Here is an 8,656-nt window from a genome sequence, read left to right as displayed (position 1 = left end):
ACATTAAATATACAAAGCTTTTTGAGAATGACTACTGGTAAAACGGTTATTGTGTGACGTAAAGGAAATACGTAACAGATAAGAGAGATCATTTAAAGATCCATAGAATAACTACAACCTCTATTAGCGGATTAGTTTAAAAATATTATATTCCTTTTTCTAATAAAATCAGACAAATATTTTATTCAAGGTACAAGGTTCAACCAGTATGTAATCAGCTAAGCTAAAAATTTATGAAAACATTAAAAGGAATCACTGAAACATCTAAATACGTTATTATCTCCAGTGATGAAAGAATGAATATACTGCAAAGGCAAAAGAATTTTTATTTAACTATTAGAACCTTGAGATTCCGAGTTCATTGAATTTCTTTGTTGTCCTTATTCAAACGTTACATTTACTCCTTAAAAGTATTTCAAAGTTTATAAAAAGGCTTATATAGAAATTCATTATTTACCGTTTTCATTGATAGATAGATAGATAAAACTCTTTATTGCACCATAAGAGTAAAACATACAAAACAACACAAAGCAGATATAGATGGTACAAAGGCGGACTTATCGCTAAAGCAATCTCTTCCAGTCAACCTTTGGGTGGAAGGAAACCAAACAGGAGATCGGCGTTGGCGCAGAGCAAGATAAATAAATGTTTGAATATAATAAAATACAAACAGAATATATATCTATATATAATACATATAAATACATACAAATACGCATAAATACAGATAAATACATATAATAATAACATATACTTAGGATAGAGTAGAAAGATAATGAGACTTAACGAGATTTTTGAAACTATTAATAGTCTGGCTAATTGTTAAGCATTCTTTGGCAAAATTAAGTACAACATTTCAGATATTACCATCCTACGATTTATTGGATATAATTACTTAAAGCCTCTTTTTTTATCACAAATTTAGTTTTAACTAAATAAATAGTCAGGCTTTCTTTTCCGAGACATTCTCCTAAACCTCTTAACCGGCAAAGTTTTATTTTCAGTTAAAACATTTACGGCGCTCAGTAAGTGAACGGACATTGTACAATTTTCAAGCTCCAAAATGCGGCACACATAAAATAAAATTTATAGGTCGATTAAGACCCTCTGAAGGGTAGCCGCAAAAGTGCTACGCCGTCACTCAGTTAACCACCGATACCAATAAAATTAAACAACGTCTTTCTATAAAATAACAAGGTTTGGAAATTCAGTTTTGTTGTTATGCTTGGACATTTCTTTCTTGCCAGACCTGCAAACATTTTTCAGACGTTTCAATTCTGTGTTGGTTTTTAATGTTAATTATTCTGTCAAGTAAACATTTATCCAAATTCCTAAATTTATTTCAACTAATTAGGTAGGAACTAGGTATTAGGTGGGATTTTTCTCAAAGGGGTAGGTGGAAACTATAACTTATGGGCACTACGTAATACTTTAATAATTTTAATCGTTTAGTACGAGTACCTACGTTTATTACACAAATTAAAAAAAACATACATATAGCAATTTGATGATAATTTGCCAAAGATATAAAAATGAAAATAATAAAACAGAAATAAAATATCTGATGCTGTTCAATGTACCAATTGATTTTTAGTATCCTATTAAGTCGGGAGTCAAAGTAAAAGGCTTTTAACGCCCTTAATTTTATTTTTATTAGGGCAACAAACAATTACATAGTTGTTTAGTTATATTATCATATACGTTTATTTATACGAAGTATATGAAATAGACAAGAAAATTATAAATGCAGGTTATAAAGAAAAATTATTTTAATAATTTTGTAATATGTTTCCATCCATTCATATAATCACGTCTATATTACTTGCGAGGTAGACAGAGTCAGCAGTCTTGAAAGACTGACAGGCCATGTTCAGTTGGGAAAAAGATATAGTAGTCCTATTCTCTTAAATTGGTGCCGGGAACTACACGACACCAATATATTATAAAACATACATATTCAAAGCTCTAAAGTAACTTTTACTAATAATTTATTTCTTTAACTCATTGAAAACCTCAAATTACATAACTTTGAACATAACTGAAATTTCTTTCAGTTAAAAATACACAAGAACAGGTAGGTAACATAATACTCTGTATCCTGAATTAGCATGGGAAAAGTAACAACGGCCGGGATGGGAAACTTTTTTCAAGACTACCCCGGGAGGGAAGCTACGACTGTACCTGTGGGTTAAGTTTTTGTGGCTCATATTCAAGGTAAAATCTTTAACAGTATAAGTTTGTTCCTCACACAGGTATCCACTTACGTCCTTCATAAATTAAAACAATTTACTAGTTTATTCCCACAGTTCCACCTACGTTTAAGGAAAAATATCGTTTATTCATGTGGGATTTTCTGGTACATTGTACATAAAAATATTTACCTACCCAGATTTGAGTTGAGAAATAATATAAAAAATGAACATCGGTTTAATTCTTAATTTCATATGGAAGCGGTTATTGTTTTACTTAATTAGATTAACGTGATGTGACGTCAAAAAGTGATACCTTGTATCCAATTTTGAAAATAAATCAATTCTATTCTATGTTCCTATCAAATTATTATACGCCAACTTCTAACAAAAACAAATGAAAACTTATCTTAATATATCCTGTATATTATCATCTTAAAGTGCAAGACAAACAAATATATCTGTAGATGTGGGTTAACGTGCAGTAAGTTAAATTGAATACCTAAGCCAGCGACGTAGATTCAGCAAATACTGATATCTATTGGTAGCGATCGAGCAAAATCCGCCGGCTTCACTGCTCTCCTCCATGATTTGCTGCGATCTTAGATTTTTTCAAATGTTTACACAAATTCAATTAATTTTAAATGAGTTTAGAACGTTTTTAGGATTTGGGCAACATGGAGCGCTTTTTATCTTCGATATGGCAGTCAGTTTCTGTCCGTAGCTACTTACTAATACTTTAAAGCCTAAACGATAATTTGGCACAAACATCTATGTGTAATTCGCTACATTTTTAAACCTTATGTATCTAAAGTACCTATGTAGGTATTAAACATAATAATAATGTTCTAGACTATTATAAATATTTTTTTATACGTAAGTTTAGATTTAGAAAAGATTAACTCTGGACGTGAGGAACTATTTTCTTAAAACATTTTCAATATTTAAAATTTCACTTTTGATCTGTTTGCGAGATTGAAGCTTTTGTTAAAGTCAAGTGTCGTTCCCCTCTTAGTATGAATGATGTCTTTTGAAGACGTGAAAAATTTCATAATAACTTCAAATAAGTATGATGAATTTAAAAGAAAAATTGTCAAGACCATTTTGCCTTTTAAGTTCAAGAGGGTAGGATTGCAAGATATAATTTATATTTTTATTATATTATATATTATATATCTAAGAAATTATATCCTATTTTTGTTACCTATCCAGTACTTAAAAACCCAGTTTGTTCTTTCTATTGGAGTGGAAAATTTTGTGAAATCCGCTGCAACGGTAATGTACTTTGGAATTTCGCCGGCGTTCAAAACTACTTACGTCGTGTTACCTACAACTGGGTAAATACTTCTAGATTCCAAACTCGCGTCGAGAAGCTGATTCTGTGTGTTAAAGTTTCAATAATTTTTTAATATAGCTATTTGCTTTTGTGTTGAAAATAGCAAATCTATCATATTACCAGAGGACAAACATCCTGATAGTAAGATTATCTTTAGTTCGTATTAATATAATTTACTTACGTTCCCGTGGGAATTCCCAAAAAACATTTTTAGCGGACGTCTCCTAGTTATAATCTACCTTCCTACCAATGTAATTTTTTATTGATTTAATTTTTTTTGATATTTCGGGATCAGTGAGTGAGTGAGTGTTTTTCGCTTTTATCGATTCGTACAAAGTTTTATCAAAATCTATATAACGGTTAAGCCGTGAAAGCGTAACAGACAGATACACATTGGCATTTTATGACAGTTAGATTATCATGAGTGTCTAACAATCCGTAAAAAAGAAAACCAAACCGTTCCACAATTTGTGGAGAGGGTGGTGAACATATCTACTTAAAAATACATAGGTACTAGTCGGACATAAAACTTTTTTGGTCGGTAAAATAAAAGAGAGCTGGCGTGCCGATTCGTGAGTTACGGAATTAGTTTGCAGTTTGCTCAAACTTGAGTATCTGTATCTGTGCTTAGATTTGTGAAAATGCATTTAATATTGTGAAAAAACTAATTGAATACTAAACCAACGAAATTCCATAAAGGGAGTTATTATTGTGCATAAAACGAAGGAAGTATTCAGGGATCGTAGCAAGTGAAAAGGTCAAAAGTAGTCTCCGCCTACCCCTCCGGAAACGGGGCGTGATTTCATGTACGAGTATGTATACGAGACAAATGTATATATGTATGAGTATGTTTACCCGGCGCAGTGCTCCCATGAATTTCCATTAAACAAAATATACTACATTGTATTTTAATATCTAGTCTCTCTAATTTCTATCATAATCGGGCTACATATTTGAGCTTATTAAAGAGTCTAAAATACAACATAAAAAAGTATAGAAGAAATAAACGTAGACGTCAAATTAAAACGAACATAGTTATAAAAACTACATATAAGTAAGTGATCCATCATGAAATAATAAAGCAATAAGAGTTGAGGTTACAGAGAGGAAAGGTCCCACTCCCATTCGTTACTTCTGCAGAACAAAAGTAAATGAGAATTGTCCTTAATTGGAATTGTAAATGAGTCTTCTTGGAGCTTTCTTGCCGGCTTCACGTCCGTACCGCATCTCTGTTGAATAAACTGTGATGATTTCATTTAAATTAATTCTGCTCAGTGGCGAGAGCCTCGCGAGGAGCCTCATTGAGAAATTGAGTCGTTTGTACCCGGTACACTTATTCACTTCCTACAAATGGTAATAACTTCATTGACTTTTCCTCGGCTTATTGAGCCGCTCGTGATTCTCTAGAGTTGATTGGAAAGAAGCTCTTTGTTACATCGAGCTTTGTGTTTTCTTTATAAAAATAAAATTCCGAATATAATGGAAATGTGTCTAAGTGTTCAAGGTATATAATTTTGCTCGTGAATGCATTTGCATATAAAGTGTTTTATGGAATCATAAAATTAATTCATGAAAAACCTAGTTAACATTTAAAAGTTTTAAAATTCTTATACACATTTATCAAATCCTCTTATGTCATGCTATCACGGTTATGTTATCGTAATCTCGACAATCATGAGGGGTAAAATAGAAGTCTGTTGATGACACATTTTTTATTATTATTACAATAATCGTGCGTGTCATCAACAGACTGCTGCTGGTAACTTCCAGGAACTTTATTTAACCACTACATATCATTCCTACGGGCGTTAAAAAGGTGATTAAAGGAATAAGAACTTTCATCTGGTGCAATCACTACATATGATCCAAGCTCGACTAGGTTCCTCTCTGTAAGAGACGAAAAGAATGATTCATTCATTCATGCTATCTTCCAAATCTCAAGCCTACTTACTTTACATGTCAAGTAACAATTGTATTGTCTCTGAATGCAATTATTTTATTATACTCACTCATAAATCCTCAACTTGTCCATACCTCATTCACTTGTGTATTTATTGCGGGCTGAATGATGAAATTCAAGAAGCGATCCCGCTCGGCGGAAGCTATTAATGGAATTGGAATGTCCCTGGTCGGCCCTCGTTCTCCACAATTGATTTTCATAGACGAGGATAGTCATTCCGCCGAGAGCCGGCCGCCTTGGGCCGCAATTGTCGTGATATGAAAAGCAGGTGGATCGCCGAACGTGCCCGGAATACTAAAGGCCTCGTTATCATCTCATTGTTGCTGCCGAAGTTAAAATGTTATCTCATTTTCATTTGAACTTAGATTTACTTAGCATTTGGCGGAATTTGATTCGATCTTAATTTTACTGCTTGGATAGCAGAGTTTATATGAAATTGTAAAGTGGAGCTTGTTAAAAAAATTGACGATGAGGCATATACCTTTGTACTCGTACTTTCGTGGCATTGACCTCCTAAATCAGATAATTGAACCGTGACCCCAAGACTTTTTTATGACTTTCCTCAAAAGTATCTCCCGCTAAGGCATTTGCGTAAATTTTATTACATTTTGTACCGAATTTAAACTTGATTGAACCAGCAGATTAATACAGATTTGAGGCAAGAAAACCTTAAAAAATGCTATATTTAATTTTATAAAATAAGTATATATTTGGATAAACGAAATACAGCAAAAAATGTTGGATACTTTTGAAAAAACCTAAACATCTAAGTATTTAATCGAATTATTCCGTTAGGTACTGTAAGGCAACTTCTAATATTTTTTACAAATCGTTCGTCGTCATCTTTCACCCTATCGTAAACAACAAAGTGTCATTTTTGTTTTGTTTTTTATCACTATTATTTAATGTGCTTCTTTTGTGTATAATAAATTTTCGGTTAGATTTATTTATCGTTTCGACACCGCGGGAGTTCAAAAAGTCAATAATAACAAACCAAAATATGATCTATTTCAGCAAAGGGGTTAGGTACCATAAATCTAAGGAAGTATTGATAAGAACAAACACACAACACGAGGGTACCTGACCTACGTTCTTTTAGCGAAATGGACCCAAACGGTTGTCAAAAGTTTGATATGGAATTTATTGGTTTTGAATTCGTTCGCTATCGGCGAAAGTGTAAGTCTACACACACCTGGCGCTCACCTTCGTCAGGTTGACGGGGGTCAAATATATTAGTCACTTCCAACTGTGTAAGACATATAACATGAAAAAATTGTACAAACAATTTTTTTTTCTTGGCGGAATTCGACAACCAAAAATTTATGTAAACACCACTGTCGAATTATTTCGACGGGCAGTAAATGTTTCTTAACGTTTATAGTGATTTAGATTTAGCGTAAAAATGTCATGGTAAAATTTTATAAACAAAGAATGGTGCTTTTGTCTACTCTACCCATAAATCAGAATAAATAAAATTATTACAATTCCTATGTCTCATTTATAGATGCTCCACATTATTAAGTTTGCGCTGGTAATAAAAGGGACGTGTAAGTACGTACTTTTTGATTTAGTTTACTGTATAAGTAATTGTTAAGTTTATTAAGTGCCTGACTTGTTACCAGAAAAATAAATTAATTTTTTACAGAGTATTTTTGCTTGCTTGCTAAAGAGAGACTAACTAGCCTTCACATCTTCCACGTAATCATTTTTACGACCACTACAAACGATATCATATCTGAATACTAATCCAATTCAAACTCTCTCATATGACTGGTTTCAGTTTGTAAACTGCATTATTGAAAACCACAGACAAACATTTCATCAGATCGTGCAACCTTAGTTTTTTTCAAAATCATTAAAAAACTAGCCAAGTGCAAGTAACACTCGAGCACGATGGTTCCGTACCTGATGCCGTTATGGTAGCTCTCTAAAAAAAGGTTAATAGTTTATAGTTTGTGAACTAAATTTACCTAATATAAAAACTATTTTCTTTTCTTTTATTAAGCTCTTCCTTGTTCTTGTTTATTCTTCCTTTTCTTTTTCTCTTTTAATACCTCAACGAGATCTCTCCATAGGATAAATCGTTCTCTAGTGTATGTACATTTTATAATTGTTCCAAAACAACAACAACAAAAGTTTATCTAAGCAAATTTAGAATAAGTTCATAGAGATGGCTCCATTAGTGCAAGGCGTGCGTGTTTTAATCCTTAAAAGCAAAGTAAGCGCATTTGCCGTATCTAGCTAGATGCAAGTCTATGTTGAAAACTTTCCACAGCTTGCAATTCCATTTAATACTAACTCACTACACCATTTGAATATACGATGGGAAATGCAGACAGATCTAATCTTTCTATATAAACCTAAGGATAACTTTAATATAATCAAGCAAGTATATAACAAAGTCTTATTTAATTATTTATGAAGTAAAATTAACAAGCTTTTTATCTAGTGATCAATTAAAAATCTCGTCTTTCGAACGTTTTAAACTAAATTTTTTTATATTATAAGCTTAACCGATTTTCGTGACATACATAGAAATTGTTTTAAAAAAAAGTGAAGAAAGTGTGAACTACATTTAAGAAATGGCATTGAATTTTGTTTTTTTCATTTAGCAGCGGAAATACCACATACAGACACCTAAATACATTTCAAACATGAAACGAGGGCTGCTAGATGACTGTTACTTATTTTTGACCTTTAAAGGTCGCTGAAACACACAATTACAAGCTAAGTATTAAATTAAATATATTATAAACAAACAGAACTCATTGAATTCTAATAAATTATTGTTGTTTTAATTCAATCAAACTAATAGCAACATTGAGTATCACTGCCTTTCAGATATCAATGGTATTTATTTATAATTAATTGGAACAAAGCCGTAAGTACAGAATCTAATTACGAAGTGGGTTCGACCAGGTAATCCCCACGAAAATAGGTGTTAATCCGGGCTGAAATGTCATCGAACTATTTGTATGGGCACGTGACTGAGGAATGAACAAACCGCAGGTTTTTGCCTATCCTATTACCTGTTTTTGAGCTCCAAAATTTTTAATAATGCTTAATTATTTTTTAAGTTGGTAATTAAAAATTGTATGGACTTTTCATTACTTTAAAATGCGGAAATTTCTCTAGAACTCATACATGATTCGTGACAGTTACTACTTTTGG

Source organism: Amyelois transitella, chromosome 14, assembly GCF_032362555.1.
Source record: "Amyelois transitella isolate CPQ chromosome 14, ilAmyTran1.1, whole genome shotgun sequence".
NCBI classification, from domain to species: Eukaryota; Metazoa; Arthropoda; class Insecta; order Lepidoptera; family Pyralidae; genus Amyelois; species Amyelois transitella.
The sequence above is the reverse complement of the archived record's forward strand: the minus strand, read 5'-3'. Positions refer to the sequence as shown.